Below are 21521 nucleotides of genomic sequence, written 5' to 3'. Positions count from 1 at the left end.
ACACTTGCAATTTTCGTGTCGGCGCCATCTTGTTTTCACTATCTGGAATGTGTTTGGATGTATGATCAATATTCCAATAAATATTGCATTGCACAATACAAAAATGCTGTTTTTTATTTCAATCAACATGTAGTTGCTTTTAATTTTAATATTTGCCCCTAAATAAATTTAGTGAAAACTAGTTCTGTTTAGTTTAGTCAGAATGTGTTATTACTAGTTGAAACTAGCTGATACTGGTAGCCTTAGTTACAACTAGATCTTACAACTTCCCTTCAGGACTCATGACGATACCCTTGTCTCTGATGAACACTCACCATCGACGACAGTGTGCTGGGTTCTGTTACTTAAGAAGCCTTCAAGCCACTCACAAGTATCCTTGGAAGATGGCACTGACTAAAGGTAGTGGAAAAGATTGTCTCTCAATTCCGTTATTATGTGATCATTCCGTATGTAATGTGTACTCCAGAAAGGTAGTAAAAGGTATTCTGTGCACAGAATGCCAGTGTTGGTATCACAAAAAGTGCATGAAAATAAATCTAAAACTTGTACATGATGGAGATCAGTGACAATGTTGTACGTGTGTCAAGTGTCTAACAGTAAACAAATTAAAGGACTCCTTAATGTTACAGAAGAGGAATTTAATACAGTGAAAGAACTAGCTGCAATACTCTCTAAGCATGAAGAACTCCTGGAACATCACAAAACAGTGAGCCAGCTTAATTTCAAGCAATCTCAATGTTCTCTTGGCATCACAGGAAGAGGGAATTAATATGCCAAAAGAAGATTTGGCTGCAACTAGTTTGGAATATGAAGGCAACATTAAGAAATGTGAAGAATTAGAAAAAGAAACTGCCTAAAACTGAAAGTGATCAGCATGTAAACCATGTGAGATGCACGTATGGCTAGGAATGACAGTAATAACAAGCTTGTTACTGTGAACCAGGACCACGGTTATAGTGCTTCAAACACGAACTCCAGGAAAAATGTGTGTATCATCAGCAGCTCAGACAGTTAAGTCAAACCATGTCTGTTGTCATCTAAATGTTAATATTCATCCAAAAACAATGCCAGAACCACTCACAAACCCAAAATTACCTGTCAGTGCTTCCCAAAACAAAGCTGAAATAAACATGAAAAGTGTGTGGAGAGAAGCTCAAGGTTGTCACCTTGAGTGACAGCCAAGGCCACAATTTATATAGATTTTTAAATGAAGATGTACAGATTGAATGTTTAGGTTATGCAATGCAAGTTTCATACTAAAAAACGTGAATAAAACATTCCCAAAACATGCACCTCCAATATTGTGGTAATTGCAACAGGAACATACAATGTTGCTTGCAGCGTCAGTCAATATCTAATAAAAACATTAAAAATCAAATTACCGTGCCTTTCAGAGATGACCTTCTAAACTGGTCATGTGTAAACACAGAATTAACCAGTGTAAATTCACAGATATACAAACTGTGCTCAAAATTCACAAATATTACAATAATTACATGCAAATTTTGCATTAGAGACTGTAAAGAAAGAAAAAGCATCTAACAGGCCCCATAATACCAGTCAGTTATAGAGAGCCAAGCATCAGTAAGGAAAACATTGTACCCAAAACCAAGTACAGTGTGCAACATATTGAAAATGCAATTGAGTGTAGCACATTTAATCTGAAAATTTTTTTATGGCCAAGCCAACCAATACCACAGGAACTATAAGCAATAATACAGTATGCCACATCCTTCAGAAGTGTAAGAGAAATAACTTTTCTGTGTGCCACCACAATGTGCAATCAATAACAAATAAGCTTGCAGACATTGAACTTATGGGGTATAAGTAGGTACTATAATACCGAATAATACACCCATTACTAAAAACACAGATTTATTGTACTTGATGGCACAATGTATACAGCACAAAGACAAGGAAAAGGGCACCAAGACGTGGGTCTCTGCTTGACGCTCCAAAGAACATGGCAAAGAGAAATCAAACCTTCATAGCTGGTGACAGTAAATGTTCAACTACTTCTGTGAATGTCGCCACATAGCCCCCCCCCCCCCCCCCCCCCAACTCCCCCCCCCCCTGTCGATGGGTGGGGGCAGCGGGCCGACAGGCAGATGCGTGATTGGTAACTCTTTGGCGTCGTCTGGGATTGGCGGCGATGGCTGTGCTCGCAGCTCTGGGGGGGGGCGGGGACACTGGACGGTGTAGTCATCGAATATCTGAGGGTGGCGAAGGCGTCAGCCGGCCCTGGAGTGTGGGTGTGGTGAGGACAAATGCTCTGATAGCGTCGACAGATGTGTAGGGCGGGAGTGGGAATCGTCGCACTACTGAAGTGGCTGGTGTGGAAGTAGGGGGCGACGCACTCGATTTTACCAACAGTATGTAAGCAGAATCACCTCGGATGGTGATAGAGAGGTTCATGATGTCCTCTGGAGAAATGTTCGCGCGCAGTTCAATCATGCGGGTCTCCGGTGGAAGGCCCTGGTCAGTTCTGGGTAGGGGTGCTGAGAAGCCTCAGAATGGTGAGCCGGGAGGGGTCAGGGGTTTGTGCCAACCTGGCGAGGGGGGCACAGGAGTGTGGGGATTATATGTGTTTGGTTGGGAGTACCTTGATGTTCCCGGCATGGGGGGGGGGGGGAGAGAGGTCTGAGAGGGGGGTAAAGAGCTTGACGGAGAGCTGTTGGTGTCACTGGACTCGGCTCGGGATGAATTGGACAGTGAAGGTCGGGGCGAGAAACCTCGGAAGGGTGAGCTGGGAGTGCTGCAAATTGCAGGGGGCCTAGAAGTGGAAGCCGCTGCGGGTGAAATAAGGGAGCTCGATTGTGAGCTGTGAATGTGATTAGAGGAATTTGCTGGTTTTACCCGGCGAAGTGATACAGTGACTGGGTTGCCTTTGACCCCGATGTCTAATGTCTGGTCTGTGCGTGTAATAATTTGATGTGGGCCAGTATAGGGAGGCTTTATGGGAGTCCACACTGTGTCATCGCGGAGCATTACGTGTTTGCAGGTTTCCAATGTTCGTGGGATGTATGTGTGCTGGGGAGTGTGGCTGGAAGGGGGGGGGGGGGTTGTAGGAGTTTAGAGCAATGCAGTTTGATGCATTCGAGTAAGGTGGGTAGCTCAGAGAGGATGGGTTCAGGTGAGGGATTGACCAGTTCACCAAGTAAGACGAGTGTCTGTCCGTGCACGAACTCGGCAGTTGTGCCCTTCAAGTCTTCCTTATTGGTGGCATGGAGGCCAAGCAGTATGAATGGCAGTGCCTCTGTCCATAGCTTTCCGTGGCATCGAATCGCAGTCTTTAGCGTCCTGTGCCATCGCTCAACTAATCCATTGGATTGGGGGTGGTAGGCTGTAGTGTGAACACGGGCAAGACGCAAAGAGTGCAGAGCGAGTTGAACAATGTGGACTCGAACTGGTGACCTTGGTCAGTGATGAGGGAACCAAAACGCGCGATCCACATGGAGAAGAATTCTTGTGCTACAGTCTCTGCGGTAATGTTCGGCAGGGGCGCTGCTTCCACCCACCGTGTCGTCCTGTCAGTTAATGAAAGGATGTACCTGTAGCCATTGGAGTGGGGGGGGGGGGGGGCTAAGTCTGTGTGGACATGTTGAAACCGGCTTGTGGGTGTAGGGAAACTGTGCAATGGGGATATGGTGTGGCGTGATATTTTGTTCTGTTGGCATAGTGTACAGTTGCGGACCCACTCTTGACAGTTACGCTTCATGTTGTACCAAACAAAACATTGCGTCACGAGTCTTGTGGATGCGCGGATGCCAGGGTGCGCTAAATTGTGGAACTTGAGAAACACTTCGCGCTGTAAGGTGCTTAGGATGAACGGTCGTAGGGTCCCAGTGGATTCGTCGCACCAAATCTCGCCAACTACGCCTGTGTAAGTAGTGAGTACTGGTTTGAGTGACTAGTTTTGGTCGGAAATCAGTGTCAAGAGATCTCGCCTGCTGCTTGCAAGGCAGCGAGGTTCGGTATACGGAAAAGTGATGTCACTGCGTCCACATGTGATAGGAAGTCTGTGACGATGTTGTTGGTGCCACTGATATACTGCACATCAGTGGTAAACTGTGATATGAAGTCGAAATATCGAAAACAGCGTGGGGGTGGGTCTTTCGGGGGGTTCTGTATGGCAGCAGTTAACGGTTTGTGGTCCAGTGAGCACATAGTCCCTCAGCCCTCAATCTCTGGACGAAAATGTTTGATGGCGTCTTAGACCGCTAATAGTTCACGATCGTAGGCAGAGTACTTCTTCTGCGTGTTGTTCAATTTCTTCGAGAAGAAACTCAGTGGGGAGGTAGAGTCGCCGACCGTTGGCTCAGGACGGTGCCTACTGCGTTTTCGATAGCGTCTGTAGTTATGAATAGTTCTGCCTCTGGGTGAGGGTGTGCTATGGTAACCGCTGAGGCCAAAAGTTTTTTTAATTTCTCGAAAGCGGAGTTCATTTCTTCTGTCCAAGGGACGGATCGTGTGCCTGAAGTTAACCACCCTGCGAGCGCGTCCGTAAGCAGAGCCTGGACTTCTGCCACGGCATGTAGGTGCTTCCTGTAATAGTTTATTGTTCCTAAGAAACAGCGCAATTCCTTGTAAGTGGGGTCAGGCGTTGCATCTCTAACAATGGTTGCACTTTAGTGGGCGGGGGGGGGGGGGAGGGGTAATGCCCGCTGATGACACCATGAACCCTAGGAAGTCAACGGAGGTCCAGTGTAACTGCAGCTTACTATTGTTTGTTTCGATACCTGCTGCCTGGAAGGTATTGAGTACAGTTTGTACATGGGTTTTGTTGTCCTCTAGTGAAGGGCTGAACATGAGGATGTCGTCTCAATAGGCGAAACAGAAATCAAGGTGAAAGAGAACCTCATTTATGAATCACTGCCAAGTCTGGGCTGAGTTATGAAGACTGAAAGGCATGTAATGGTATGCAAACAGGCCAAAAGGTGTGGTAATGGCCGTCTTTTCAATGTCTTCGGGTGCTATAGGTACCTGATGATATGCACATTTGCAGTCAATGACCGAAAAATAACTACAGCCGGACAGTGCTTGTGTAAAATCTGCTATGTTGGGTACAGGGTACTTTTCAAGAATAGTGCGGGCGTTGAGTAGTCTGTAGTCTCTGCAGATTCTTTTGCTACCGTCTTTCTTATCTACGAAATGTATCGGCGTAGACCACGCGCAGGAGGAGGGCTCCAGGACTTTGGCTTGTAAAATATCAGTAATTTGCTCCTTTGCAGTCTGCATGAGTTCAGGTTTTAAGCATCTAGTTCTACAAGAGATTGGAGGTCCATTGGTTAGGCGCAGTTTGTGGATGGTTCTGTTTGTAACGACCGAGACTGTGGGGTTGATGCGTGTGGCTGCATACTTGTGAGCACTCGTGTGTTGTGCAGCAGCCTGTTGGAGTGGCGCGAGATCAACGCGCCCAGTGTGGTTTGGCAGGTCCGAAGTATTCTGAGAGTGCTGTTCAGTTGTCTTCGGGTCAGCTATTTGTGTCCTTGCTGACATAGTGTGCTGTGTGGCTGTAATATGAGTTGGTGGCGCGATGGGCGTTTCTAGGGAAGATGTCTGCCACATAGGGGTGACAAACGCTTCTGGAGTCTGAAAAAAAGTGTGTGACACTTGCGTGTAGTGGTGGCCTTGTCTTTAGTTAGCGGGTCCGGCACAGGAGGCACGATGGTGGTGAGGGAGTACGAGCCTCAACCGCGGTGTTGGAAACTGGCACTAGTGGCGACATGACAACTGCTGTGCACGAGACGTCACTGTTTGTGCACGCGGTTGTCATGGTAATGACTGAATGTTTACAAACATCCGTGTCTGTGGGTTGTAGTTGTGCGGAGTCTGCAGAGGGAAGATTAGACCTGTGTGTAGGTGGAGAATAACTGTTCACGCAATGAATCGATTCACTGGTATTAACCTTAGTATCGTGCTCTGTGATGCGTTGCTGTAGCATCTTGATGTGGTGTCTTGTGGCCGTAAGGTCGAGCGTAACCTTTTCCATGCGACGTTTGATCTTGTGCTGTTCCTGTTGTAAACGTGTACTCTTGTCTGTCTCGGTGAACAGTTTGTCACTAGTTTGATGTAAAGTGGTTGAGAGCGAGTCACACAAACTTATTAAGTGGGAGTACGAACTCAACTCAGTATCACACGCACTCGCAGTGGCACATTGGAAATGTTGGCCTGAGGGTTCGTGAAAAACAGTATCGTGCCCTATGGTGTTTAAGAAAGTAAATGCCCAGAATCGGTTCTGGAATGTCTGCCACCAGAAAAGTCCACTTAAGCATGCACTTGGGGGAAAGGTGTACTGAAAATGACGTCGAGCATACACACTTTAGACGGTGTGGCCGGATGTTTGCTGGTTTCATCGACAGTGGTAGCAAAGACACGTCTGTGCCAGTGTCGATGAGGAAACGAATGCCTGTTACACAGTCTTTGATGTACATGCGAGTGCATTTAGTGAGTGGCTCCTCTACTGAGTGGTAGGGACAGCTGGCGCCTGGCTTTTTTGCTGCAGGTGGCGGCGCCTAGACCGACCTGCGCAGTGCGTTTGGGTGTTAGAAAGGAGGGCTGCATCTCTTAGTAGCGAGGAGGGCTGCATCTCTTAGTGCCTGATCTTAACTTGGTGTGGTAGTAGCAGAATGGGTAGTGTTGTGGGTACTCTTGGGGCTCTGGATCATCGGAAGTGTTGAGACTAGGGGGAAGGGATGGAGGTGGTATAGTCGCTGCTCTTTGTGCGGCTTGTAGCTGGCTCGGCTGGCCCGGTGAGTTGTGCCCGCCATCTAAGTTGTGGCGTGTCGTCTGCGGCCTGACGGTGGGGGGGGGGGGGGGGGGGGGGGGAAGGTTGTAGCGCGGGGAGGTTTGCTGCACGTGGAGTTCGCGCTGGAGAGCGGAGTGCACTTGGTCAGTGGTGCGGATGCGTTCTTCAGTTGATTGATCTTCGTGGCTGGCGATGACAGTTTCCCGAACCATATTGACATTAGGATGTCATTGGGCAGGGCCTGTTCGTTGATGAGGAATCGTAAGCGTCGCCACAGGTGTGATGGAGTTTTTCCACCGAGGTGCTCCTGATAGATGAGGTCCTGAACCTTTTCCGTTAACGTCTGGGTGATGCATTCCAATATTATCTCCTTGGCAGTTGTGTATTTCTCTACCTGTGGGGATGTGCATACTAAATCGTGGATCAGGTCTACACGGTCGTGGAGGTTGGTCAGCAGAAAGATGAATCTTAAGTCATCGTTGAGAGAATAGTATTGAAAAGTTCGTTCTGTGAGAGCGAATCAGAATTCGGAGTACTCTAGCGTGAACGCTGGTAGTTTCTGCAGTCTCTTGGGTGGTGGTGGTTTGGAAGCGGCCGATAGGTTAGGTGCGAGCACGGATGTCAAGTCCCATATAGGGGGGTTGCTGTATCTTCGAGCCTTCGTGGCGCATCCGGCATGCTCGGTGGCACTATAAATATGGGCGGTTGGGCGGTAGAGTAGCTCGGTGCAACAAAGCAGTCAACCGATGCATCTGGTACAACACATATTGCAGTACAAGGCTGAGCATTAGGCCAGCGTTCACAATTGACGTTACCTGGTCCCCTGGCGGAATAGTTCACTGTGCTCGACTGGAGCGGCTCGGTACTACGTGGTCACAGTGCGTTTTTTACAATGGCGCATATAAAAAGAGGTTCCATGAACTGGTACGAAAAATTCCTGAGGTACGATCACTGGCGAAGGTATGGTAGCACTCGCATTATTAGAGTAACTGCCTGAGAAGTCGACACACGCATTTGTGAACTGTGCAACTTGTTGCTGTGCCATGTTCGAGGAAGGATACTGTTTAAGTCTATACGGGACAGAAGCAGGCCCATCTACAGAATTAACACTGTCTGCTTGCACACTGTAATTAATGTTTTGTTGCACTGCTGTAGATGTAGGAGACGCGAAGGGGTTGTTCTGCTGGTGGGATTCATATTTCGGTGTAACGTGGGGGAAGCATGGCGTCACAAAACCAGAGTCACTCGGATTGTTCTCTAGGATATTTATTCGAAGTGGCATGGAAGAAGGTTCCGGCGATGTAGCATGAGCTGATTTCACTGTAGCAGGGTGTTGGAAATCCAGCGGGTTAAACACGCTTTCTTCATTGTGCTGGTCGACACTGAACTCCGGGTGTGTGTTGCCCGTGGTCATGGTCTCCATGATGCGGTTGAGTCGATGGATGTAAATAACGTTTTTCGATGTGGTAGTCCCGAACACTTAACTTGTGTGAAACTGTGGAATAACGAACTCGGGGTCACCAATATGGGGTATAAGTAAGTACTATAATACCGAATAATGCACCCATTACTAAAAACACTGATTTATTGTACTTGATGGCACAATGTATACAGCACAAAGACAAAGAAAAGGGCGCCAAAACGTGGGTCTCTTGACGCTCCAAAGAACATGGCAAAGAGACATCAAACCGTTGTAGCTGGTGACGGTCTATTTTTAACTACTTCTGTGAATGTTGCCACAAACTCTTATTTACAAGAGACTTAGAATATGTAAATGTCATGTGGATTATAAAACACTGGCTAAAGCCAGAACAGACTGGCTCAACTAACATACCTGGCTACAAATTAGCCAGGCTAGCCTGGCTAGAAATTAGCATCTCATTATTGCAGAAAAGGTCAGAAAGGTTGAGGTATTACCATATCTATAAAAAAATTCCATAATATATAAAAGTTTTGACCAGTCTGATTATTTAAATAAAGTGAAGGATTTTGAGCTAAGTACTACTGAAGTGCTAGGAGAAAGAAATATAATCATTCTATGATTTTGTGCTCCCCACAGGCAATGTGTATCTCTTCCTCAAAATCTTGAAATACTGTTAAACAAACTCCACCAAAAAGAAAATATTGATTTTCTATCATGACTTTAATGTTGATTTCCAGTTCCAGGGCATATGAGAGAATCCCTATTGAACCATGTAATAAGACTGGTTATGGTGAGACAAATGTACTAAATGATCTTGGATCATATGAAATGACTGATTCCCAAATTGAAGACTCAAAACCCAGAAATCCATGACCATATAACTATATGAAAACAGATAAACGTCAACATATATAAGCACTTAATGTAATTACGATGGTGGTTATGGACTTCTTAAAAAGATAAGCAGTGATAAACAATTATTTGTACTTTATTTTTGAAATGTATGTTTAAAAGATGATCTTGCACAAATAGATCGATATATGATAGTATTTTCTTTGCAACATATTGTTAGAGGTAAATCTTAGTCTTTGGGCAGTTCATAGTACGAGTTTGAAGTGCATGGATGGAGTATAAGTTACATGTGTTGTGTTAGCATGGTGGTTGATGTTGATTTGTATTGTGAAATGAAATGACTGAAAATATATCTGTTCAACAACAGAAAGCCCACCAGTGCTCATATTACTTAAAAAAATGAAACCGAGCATCCTATAGACCAGTATACAAAATTGCATTTCTGAATGGATTATGATCCCACAATTTACAACAAAGAAGAAGAATAAAAGATGAGTATTATGAAAATTGGTTATACAAGTTCTACTGTTGCTGCCTCTCCCTGCAGTGTGTCACTAACTCACTATGCCAAGGGCTGTGAAAATGTGACCAGCCACACAAATTATTAAGTTAAAATTTGAATACTGCAGTAACTTTCCCCATAAGATGCAAAAATAACACCAAAACAACTCTAGACCAGATTTTTATAAATTGTCACTACCAAGCTGTAGAACCTCTGGATACAGGCTATAGTGATCACAGTGGCCAAGTCCTCCACCTTATAAGTGACCTCCCTTCAAGCTGGAACAAAAAATACGCAACTGAAGTAAACAAAAAATACACAACTAAAATAAGAAGTTATAGCAGTGAAAATGTGAAAATAGTAAATGATTCCCTAGCAGCAGAAAATTGGAATCAGGTGTATGGAGCAAATGATACAGACAAAAAATTAGAATCCTTCTTAAATATGTTCCTATATCACTTCAACATTGTTTTCTGTGTCAAGTTGAAACGTATTAAAACAAAAGAACCCAAAAAGAAGCCATGGGTAACAAAGGGGCTAAAAATTTCCAGCAGAAGGAAGAGAGATCTGGTGAAGTACTAAAAAAATGGCAACCACATCCTCTCCCAAGAGAGATATATTAAGCAATATGTAATCCACAAGAAGTTGCAAATATTTTCAGCAGTTACTATAGAAGTATTGTAAAGCAACTACTATAAAGGTCAAACAGGCCCACACCTGCACCAAGAAGCAAAACAAAATAAAAATTTCCAGAAAATATATATTCTTCTAGGAAGCTGAACAAAGTGTGCTACACCTTACGTATCCTCAGTTACTGCACAAGCACTGAGACTTTATGCACTGATTAATATGCACAATTTCATAGTGTAATGTAGTATGGTATCATATTTTGGGGAGACTCCACACATAGCAAAGACATTCTCCTCACCCAGAAGAGAGATATGAGAATAATGAACAGGGCAAAACCAATTGACAGCTGCAGACTTCTAATCCAAAGTTCACTCATTCTTCGACTTGGCAGTTTCTACATATTTTGAAACATGTAAGTTTGTAAAAAGGAATGTTACTAAATTCAACACAAATGTGAAGGTTCATGATCACAGCACAAGACAAAAAATGAAACTCCATGTTCAAAATATGCGTACCTCCACCTTAAAAAATTCACCGTTTATTAGACATCCAACTATACAATAGTCTGCTTCCAGAAATAAGGAACAGGAAGTCTCTGCCTTTGTTTAGTAAAACTATGAAAATCTTCCTGCTTGATCATTGCCTTTACACAGTATCTGAATCTTGGGCCCATATGCATGGAAAGAAGTATGAAATAAATTGCAGGAATGAATTTTGTACAAGTAAATATTAATGTAAAACATGTGTAAAATATTTTTGTGTTTATACCATACATAAGCAAATTGTGTTCTCTACTTTAATTATGCCAACCAAGCATGTGTTTTGTATATATGTAAGAAAGAAATGGTATTAAAATAATTTATAACTATTTAAAATTATGTTTGACATTCCCATAACATCACCTCGTGTCATTAAATCATCACATCAAGCTACTGAATTGTCCAATGTCAGTTATATGTTTGTGCATCACCCTGTGTGTATTGTACAAAAATGATGCACAGAACAAATAAGCAAATATGGGATCCTATGCTGTATGCTTTTTGCAGTTGGACACCATGTCAGACACTTTCAAGATACCTAAGAATGTGGAATCTGACTGTTGCCCTTCATCCGTAGTTCCCCGGGTATCATGTGAGAAAAGAGCAAGCTGAGTTTCACATGACTGATGCTTTCTACATCCATGCTGACTAGTGGACAGAAGCTTTTCTGTCTCACGGAAATTTATTATATTGGAACTTAGAATTTGTTCAAGAATCCTGTAGCAAACCAATATTAAAGATATTGGTTCATAATTTTGTAAATCCATTCTCTTACCCTTTTTATATACTGGACTCATTTGTGATTTTAAGTTGTCACTTGTGCTGGATGTGAAATTTATGATAAATGCAAGCTAAGTAAGGGACCAATGCCATAGAACACTCTCTATAAAATTATATTGGGATTCCATCCACGCCTAGTTACTTACTTATTTCAACTATTTCAGTAGCTTCTCCATGCCAGGTATGCTTTTCCTTCATACAAAAGTCTGTGTGACAGTCAAACCACAGTATGTCTTTACGATTATTCTTTGTGAGTGAATTCTTAAATGCAAAATTTAGAACTTTAGCTTTCTTTGATGTATGTAGTTCTGCAGTACCAAATTGAGGAGCAAATATCCTTGATCATGGAACATGTCAGTACATGAAATTACCATCAGGAAAGTAAAAAAAGTAAAATCAAATGTACATGAATCCTATGCAGTGACAAACTGTGAGTAGATATTAGAATAATCAACACTATAACACAATAATTAGCTTATTTCTTTTCAGGATCTATTCAATAGAATAGGAATAGTAAACCATGAGGAAGTTCTTCAGTTTAGTCTTGAAAGTGCGAGGATTACTGCAGAAGATTTTCTAATTCTTGAGATAGCTTATTGAAAATGATGCAGCAGAATACTACCCATCTTTGTGCACAAGAGTCAAGGAGGTGCAGTCCAAATGAAGACTGGTTTTCTGGTTAGTATTAGTTGAATGAAAGCTCTTCATTCTTTGGGATAATTCATACCATCAACAAAATATGGCATTAAAGAAAATAAAAAGTAAGGGGTCAGTGTTGAATTCCCAGAATCCTGTGCAGGGGTTGACAAGGGGTTCAAGAACTTACACCACATATTGCTTGAACTATCCATTTCTGATCCAAAAATAGCCTTTATGTATGGGAAGAGTTACCCAGAGTATAATGTGTATGTCGTATGTGAATGAAAACAATCAAAGGAGACTAATTTTTATTTTGGACTGTCAACTTACTGTGGATACTGTTCTAGTGGTAAATTTAGCAGCAGTCAGTTTTTGAGCAAGATTCTGAAGATGGGCTTTCCATGACAGCTTGCTATGTAACTGTACACATAGACATTTGAAACTGATACACCTGCCTAATATTGTGTAGGGCTCCTATCGAGCACACAGAAGTGCCGCAACCCGGAGTGGCATAGAATTGACTAATGTATGAAGTAGTGCTGGAGGGAATTGACATCATGAATCCTGCAGGGCTGTTCATAAATCTGTAAGAGTACGAGGGGGCATAGATCTCCTCTGAACAGCATGTTGCAAGGCATCCCAGATATGCTCAATAATGTTCATGACTGGGGGGTTTGGTGGCCAGTGGAAGTGTTAAAACTCAGATGTGTTCCTTGAGACACTCTGTTGGAATTCTAGACATATGGGGTGTTACACTGTCCTGGTGGAATTTCTCAGTCCGTCGGAAAGCACAATTGACATGAATGGATGCAGGTGATCAGACAGGATGCTTACGTACATGTCACCTGTCAGAGTCATATCTAGACGTATCAGGGGGCTCATGTAACTCCAACTGCACACGGCCCCACACCATTACAGAGCCTCCACCAGCTTGAACAGTCCCCTGCTGACATGCAGGGTCCATGGAGTCATGAGATTGTCTCCATACTGTACACATCCATCCACTCGATACAATTTGAAATGAGACTCGTCCGAAAAGGCATGTTTCTGGTCATCAACATGCCCAGGTGAAGTGTAAAGCTTTGTGTCGAGCAGTCATCAAGGGTACACGAGTGGGCCTTCAGCTCTGATGATATTTCATTATGGTTCGCACACTGACATTTGTTGATGGCCCAGTATTGAATTCTGCAGAAATTTGTGGAAGGGTTGCACTTCTGTCATGTTGAACGATTCACTTCAGTCATTGTTAGTCCCATTCTTGCAGGATCTTTTTTTCAGCTGCAGTGATGTCAGACATTTGATGTTTTACCAGATTCCTGCTATTCATGGTGCACTTATGAAATGGTCGTGCGGGAAAATCCTCACTTCATGACTACTTCTGAGGTCCTGTGTCCCATCGCTCACATGCCGACTATATTATGTTCAAATTCATTTAAATCATGATAACCTGCGATCGTAGCAGCAGTAACCAATCTAACAACTGCACCAGACACTTGCTGTCTTGAACGGCCACAGAACCATATTCCACCTGTTTACATATCTCTGTATTTGAACATGCCTGTACCAGTTTCTGTGGTGCTACAGTTAGAAGGTATATAACAGTAGTTGTCTGAGCACTGACCCTAGAGGCAATCAAGGACAACTAACTTCACGGTGCCCCAGTCAGATGCCACCTCATAGCCATTCTCATTACTGTGGAGAATGCTCTCTGCCCTTTAAGTATGAGAAGAACCAGTTGTGAGCTGCTGCTCTTATTCTGTACTGATCCAACTTCTGCAGTAATATTTTGTTGTCAATACAATCAAATGCCTTAGGTAAATCAAAGACGATGTCTACTGCTCACAACTTTTTGTTTACTCAGTCCAGTGCCTTACTGAGAAAATGGAATATAGTGTTTTCTAATGTTAAGACTCTTCTAAAAAAAAACTGTATATTTGACAGCAAATTATATGAACTGAAATGATCAGTTACCCTTTGTAAAGCCTTTTCACTAACTTTTTTGAACAATGATGGGTCAGAAATTGGTGCAGAATTGTTTAAATTATCCCTTTTTCCATTTTTTTAAAAGCTACTGAATACTTTAACCATTTAGGAAACTGACCATTCCTAAAGGAAAAGTTACAAATATGGCTAAGCATTGGACTGTGCAGCACAGTGCAATAGTATCCTGGTAGATGCTCCATCATATCTGTGAGAGTGTATTGCAAAGGTCTGTCACGTTCCCACTGTGCGTTAGGCTCACGACTAACTATTGCATTATTATTGTGGAAGAAGTATGTCTTCTACGTTTATCATGTTTTTATTGAAGATCACTCAGGAAAGAACACATAACATAGGCAGTGATTACACAATAATAACCAATGGAATGTTACAGAAAACTGGGTAGAACTGCCCAGAAATGTTCCATGAAATAAACAGTGGAACAATTATAACATAGCACATCTTTTAAAAGTCATGGAATGCTTGTGCGCCGTGGCAAGGAGTAAGTACATGTCAGCGCTCCTCGGGCTGGCACGCGAACCTCGTTGACACTTGCATTCCATCAGCTGATTGCGGCTGCCAGCTGCTCTACCGCCTTAGTCGCCACACAACCTCCCACAGGAGAGCGGAGCACAGTTGTTGTTGGTAACTGCCTCAGATGCTGTCCTTGAATCTGGCCGGAAAGTGCACACGGCGTCCGGACCACGTTGTACGTTGTGTCTGCGTCAAAGGAGCTGCATGAGGTGCTGGATTATCAGCTGGTGAAAATGCCGTTCGGTGCAGGGAAATGTACGCATCTAAAGATTCCTCCAAGACAAAAGCAGGTTTAACTCGGTTGACCGACAATGTGTTCTGTTTTTCATTCACCATAATGTCCATTGTTTCATCCCGTCTAGTTATTACACAGTATGGTCCAGTGTAAGGTGGCGTGAGCGTTGGCTTAATGCCATCTTTGCATAGCATGACATGGGTGCAATGCTTTAACTCTTTATGTACAAACATATGCGGTGTCCCATGTTGCAATGCTGGATGTGGTCACATGTGTGAAATCCGCAATTGGATTATAAACTGGGACTACTGTGATAAGGCACCTGGATCAATAAACTCGCCTGGTAGCTGCAGGGATTCCCCATAGACCAACTCAGCAGGGGATGCGTAGAGGTCTGGCTTAATGATGCGGCGGAGGCCAAGTAGCACACATTAGGGCGGCTTTGAGGGATCGGTGCCACGGTTCAACCATACCGTTGCTGGCTGGATGATATCTTGTTGTTACGTGATGTGATGCGCTGCAGAACTTGCTCAGCTGAGTAAACAATTCAGACTCGAACTGGCGTCCTATGTCAGTTGTTATATGTAATGGACAGCCGAAACGAGCAACTCAGTTGGACATAAATGTGGCAGCCAGCGTTTCGGCAGAAATGTTGTCAATAGGAATAGCTTCCGTCCAGGGAGTGAATCTATCAATGATGGTTAGCAAATATTGTCGACCCTCTGACGGTGGTAAAGATCCCACGACGTCCAAGTGGACATGGGCGAACCTCTTGGTCGTGTCTGGGAATTTGCCTACTGGCGCACAAACGACGTGAAATTTTGCTGCGTTGACAATTAACGCATGTGCGAGCCCACTGATGGCAATCTTTTTGTATCCCCGGCCACACGTAATGACCAGATATGAGCTTCGTTGTTGCCTTTACCTCTGTATGCCATAAATTGTGGAGGTTATTAAATTTTTGCGGGTCTGCTGGGACGGATGGCCACACTTTGTTATTGGAGGTGTCGCAATATATCTTAGTGTCTGAGCCTGGTACATCAATGTGCTTGAGCTGCAGGCCTGCTGTGTCATCGTTTAGGTAATTTTCACGTTCTTGATTTGATTGTTGTGCTTGGGTCAGGTGTGCGAGTTCGATAGTCTCCGTGATTGCATTGACACGCGCGATAAACAGTCTGCTACTACATTGTTCAACCAGAGATGTGTTTAATGTCAGTGGAAAATTGAGCAATAAATTCCAACTGATTAAACTGCCTCAGCGAGCATTTGTTGTTATTCTGGCGGAATATGAATGTCAGAGGTTTATGGTCTGTACAAATTGTAAATACTCTTGCCTCTAGCTGTGATCGGAAATATTTCATGGAAATGTAGATGGCCAACAGTTCCCAGTTGTAAGCACTCCACTGTTGCTGAGCGGGCGACTATTTCCGAGAGAAAAAAGTGAGGGGCTGCCATGCTTCATCCACATATTGCTGCAATGCTGCGCCGATGGCCACCTGGCTAGCACCGACCACGAGCACAAGAGTCGTGTCTAAAGCAGGGTGAGCAAGAAGCGTTGCCTCTGCTATGCTTTTCTTGGCAGTTTCGAAAGCGTCTATCATTGTCTGTGACCACTGCACAGGCGCTTTGCCTTTTGTTTTCGGACCGGCCAGTGCAGAGTGTTTCTTGAAGTCTGCCGCATGTGGCAGATGGCAGCGACAGAAATTGAGGATTCCAAGATTGAGAATTCCAAGGAATCTATGTAATTCTTTGGCTGTCAGTGGGCGAGGAGGACGCGAAAGAGATTAGGTGACCCAAAAACATTATTTCCAGTTGTCTGAACACACACTTAGTGATGTTCAAAACATTGCTGTACTTGTCAAGGCACTCAAAAACTTCAATGAGATGCTGTCCATGTTCCTCTGGCGCCATTGAGAAGACGGTATGTTGTCTAGGTAGGCAAAACAATATGGTAACCCTCATAATACAGAATCAATAAATCATTGCTATGTTTGTGTGGCATTTCTCAGGCCAAACATCATAAATAAGCTTTCGAACAAGCCAAAAAACATTGTGATGGCTGTCTTCGGGATATCTTTCTCAGCACCCGAAATTTCTGTATATGCTGTGGCACAATCCAACATACTAAACACCTGTTTGCCACACAGTGTGTGATTGTAGTCTTTTAGGAGAGGCACTGGACAGTGGTTTGGAATTTTTATCACATTTAAGGCTCAGTAGTCGCCTCACAAATGCCGTTCTTTTTAGGCACCAAATGCAAGTGATCATGTACTGGATTGGAGCTAATCGTCTGGGTCTGCATGAATCGGGGGGCCAACCATCATATTAATGTAGAGTACTGTATCATGACATACCTTTTGTGGGGCTCTTGGAGGCTTTATGAGAGCAGGGAACTGCACTACCAGCTTAGAGTACCTGTCGTCCACAGCCTGGATCGTCTTGGCATTGTAAGTTGCAGTGTGGCGCCAGAATCCAGTGGTGGACATCCCTTGTGACTGTGTCCAGCAACTGAGCATTGGCGATGTCAGGCATCAGGCGGTAATGCGCCAAGAGGTCTGCACCAATGATAGGCTCCACCACATCTGTGACTACGAAGTTTCACACCAAAGAACGTCTCAGTCCGAGGTCTAGTTCCAAAAGCTGTACTCCATAAGTCTTGATCACAGAATTATTAGCGGTCGACAGTTGAAATGCATTTTGTGTAGCTTATCGCATGTTAGAATGCTGAGGTTGGATCCGGTGTCGATCAAAAACTTTCGGCCTGTCTTGTAGTCTGTTACGAATAGATGTACAGAAGATTGCCCAATGCGTTTATTTCCGTGTGATGTTTGTTGCTGGTATATGCACAAGGCAGATTAGATTTGCATGCCTGCTCTCCATATCGCTGGTGATATCAACATATGTTAGTAGGCAACGCGTCACCAGAGGCGTGCGTGCGCGACGAAGAGTGGCTTAGGGATCTCCGTTGCAACTGTCCTTTAACATACCAGTCAGTGAGCAATTCATTCATTTGTCTACTGAGGGTGTCGACCTTGCTTAATAAGTTCTCATTCAGCTGTTTGTTAAATGTTTCCACTTTATTCACAAGACTATTGTAGTTGAGTTTATTTTCAATTGAAGCCTTGGAACACACTGTTGACAGATCAGAATAGGAAGTGGGCACAATTGTGTCTTGAATATTGTCGGCGAGATGGGCTATGGCGTCAGCGGCATATCAGTTTGTGACATGATAATGGATTTCACTTGAGCCAGCAATGTACGAAGTAGTATCTGGGGCCGTGCCTGCATCGACTTCACTCCTCAGGTGGCGGAGGTATTGGGACAGTTTTTTGTCTCCAATGTCCTCCTGTATTAGAACCTGCTGTACCCTCTCTCCTCTTGCGAGGCAGATACTCATCAAATTAACTTGGTCTTGAGTTTCTTGTAGGCCTCTGTGTTTGGTGGTGAAGTTATAATATCCTGTACTTCGGCAGTGTATCGATGGTCTACTTGGTTCACTACCAATGCAAACTTGATGGAATCCGACGTCACACATGCACAAAGAAAACCCGCCTCAACAGGTGCGAACCATAACGCGGGGTTGTGAGGCCAGCTTGGTGGTAGTCGTACTGCCAGTCTTGAAATTGCGGGGGTTTCTGGTGTATCTGTCATGTTTTCGCTAATGAATGTTACTTTCTTGGTCCTGATGAATCGTCTTCTTAGCCACAATCACATCAGGGTCACCAGATTTCACGTTCCCACTGTGCGTTAGGCTCGCAACTATCGCATTCTTATTGTGGAAGAAGTATGTCTTCTATGTTTATCATGTTTTTATTGAAGATCACTCAGGAAAGAACACATAACATAGGCAGTGATTACACAATAATAACCAATGGAACATTACAGAAAACTTGGGTAGAACTCCCCAGAATTCTATGAAATCAACAATGGAACAATTACAACGTAGCACATCGTTTAAAAGTTATGGAATGCTCGCGCACCGCGGCAAGGAATAAGTACATGTCAGCGCTCCTTGTGGCCGGTACGCGAACCTCGTTGACACTGGCGTTCCATCAGCTGATCGCAGCTGGCAGCCGTGTGACCGCCTTAGTCGCCACAGGTTCATCAAAGTACTTGACAAAGGAGTAAGAAGAGAATCACTCAAACATTAGTTTTAATTGGAGGCTTTAACAAAGTGCAACTCACGAAGAGAACATGACAAATTCCACGACACAATTTCCCAGGAACTTTTCTCAGTAGAAGAGGAGTCAAAATAAGTGAACACTTGTCTTGGCTTATCTGTACATATCGACCATTTCTGAAAAAATAACGACCGAAGTTTTCGAGGTGCTTCATGTGTCTTGTGTCACGCGATATCCTCACACAAAATGGTGGCTCAGTGGTTAGCGTTGGAGCTTCTTAATTTTGTACCCAGTATTTTAAACTCGATTATTGTTTTTATTTATTTTATCTTTATTGTTTTCATTCATCTACTCATGTCCATAGGAGGTTACTACATGAATGTTTCTTATCAAATGAGTTGATTCAAGGGTGTTTATTAACTATAAAATTACAGACGATTTCACACTGTCAGACATTTATTATATAATACAAGTTGTGTAGTATGTTGAGGGGTTAAAAACTTCTTAAATTCTCATATTATGATTTTTCATTCTCATATCAATTGTTATATTTTATTCATCCATTTATTCTTGAGGAAGATTTGGTGCATTCCCTTGGGTGATACAGATCGTAGAAATGTTTAAAGCACAAATGTTGCAAACATCACGAGCATTGTGCGAATGCAGGTTTACCACATTGACATTTCTTTCTATGAATTTCACTTCAGAAAGAAACATCATCAACATTAGTGAAGATTTTGCACATTGGCAGTAATTTCAAGGCAATCCATGCATAATGGATTGCTTTTCTGAAAAACAGCACTTGCAGTCGATTATTAATCAAGATACAGTACAGAAATTCCACCAAAGGCAATTTCGAATAACTCTCTCTCTCTCTCTCTCTCTCTCTCTCTCCTACAGGTGTGGGTATATAAATTAAAAACAAAAATAAGATTAAAACCCATGTTTTGAACACGAGGTGCAAAATTAAGAAACTGTGACACTAACCACTGTACTACTATTTCGTGTGAGGACATCATGTGATAAAAGGCACATAAAGTACCTTGAAAATATGTCAAAAACTTTCACCATTGTTTTTTCAGAGAAGTTCAAGTATCTGTGGATAAGCCAAGACACAAGTTACTTAATTTGACCCCTCTTCTACTGAGCAAAGTTTCTCGGAAATAGGGTCATGGAACTTGCTGTATTCTCCTTGTTGGTAAATTTTACTTGGAGTCCTGGGAATGATTACTTGTGAGTCCAGGAATTAGCAGACTTTAATTACATATCTAGGAATTAGTTTAATGAATAGTGCAGGCATATCATTCTCAGGATAAAATATGATGAGCATTAGTAATTAAACCTCTATTTCTGCTACTAGCTTAAGCAAAAGTCGTTTGTTTTCATGGGGTTTTACTTGGCTTTGAAACCAGAAAACATTGTGCACATTTTGAAATGGCTAAAACCTAAAAAGATATACTACACAGATGAATTACAGGTGCCTGAATTTGTTGTAAGAACACAAACACAACAGAATAGCCAATTCTAGTTTCTTGTGGTGTATTATTGGAAAGCTATGCAAATGCTTGTGATGTTTATGTTACTTTATCTGAAACATGTTTGTGATGGTGTTTAGCCATTGTTACTCCTGTTTGGCTCTTAGTGTGCGTTACTTAATTTGAAATCATTAGCTATATTGATGAAAATAACCAATTAAAGTATTTCTCTGGTTAGCCTTTGTGAACAATTACAGCAAGTAAAAAGTATATTATAGTTTTTACAGTATCAAATTTTTGATTAGCCTGCCAATTTGCACTTACTGGTTCACATTTTGTATTGAAATTTTATGCTGAATGCATTATGAATTGTTTTTAGAATGCCATGCTTTACTGTTGCCAGGCCTGCATAGTTACTGCTTCTTGCTATACAAACAACCAGGCAAGGTGGAATTTGATGAAAAGTTCCTGTCAAATAGGCAAGTGCATAATTTAGTTATTTTTACAAAAGCTAAATCACAAAAATGTAACTGAAATATAGACATTAAGTATTTGACTACTATGTGATGTAAATAAAAATAAATTCAGATGTATGCTAAGCTGGAGTAATTATCTGTAGAAATTGTTGGTTAGTGTTCTTTTAAGAGGAATCATTTTGGGGAATTTTTATGGGATAACTCATCAAGCCAAGTTAAAGTTTTTTAAAGTCCAAAACACTTGCAATAAGAATTATGTATTGTGTAAACACAAGAACATCCTGCAGAGGCCTACTCTGGAAAGCAGTGATAGTAACTACTACTTCCCAAAATAACTATTCCTTAATTAAATTTGTATTTAAAAATGTATATTTGCTTCAAACCAACAGCTCAGTTCATGGAATCAGTACAAGAAATAAGAATAATGTTTAAAAAGATTAGAAAATAATTTTCTTTGCTTGAGAAAGGTTCCATTATTCAGGAACACACATTTGCCAGTACCATAAACAACTATTAATAAAGTTCTAATAGAAGGAAACATTCCACGTAGGAAAAATATACCTAAAAACAAAGATGATGTGACTTAC

At 42.6% G+C, this 21521-nt stretch overlaps 1 pseudogene; it reads left to right on the top strand.

The window, feature by feature from the left end:
• Positions 1-21112, top strand: part of LOC126187835 (OV-16 antigen-like) — an 81347-nt pseudogene extending 60235 nt beyond the window's left edge.
• The last annotated feature ends 409 nt before the right edge of the window (positions 21113-21521 follow it).

Source organism: Schistocerca cancellata, chromosome 5 (assembly GCF_023864275.1).
Source record: "Schistocerca cancellata isolate TAMUIC-IGC-003103 chromosome 5, iqSchCanc2.1, whole genome shotgun sequence".
Taxonomy (NCBI): domain Eukaryota; kingdom Metazoa; phylum Arthropoda; class Insecta; order Orthoptera; family Acrididae; genus Schistocerca; species Schistocerca cancellata.
Note: the sequence above shows the minus strand (reverse complement) of the source record. Positions and strands in the feature narration are given on the sequence as shown.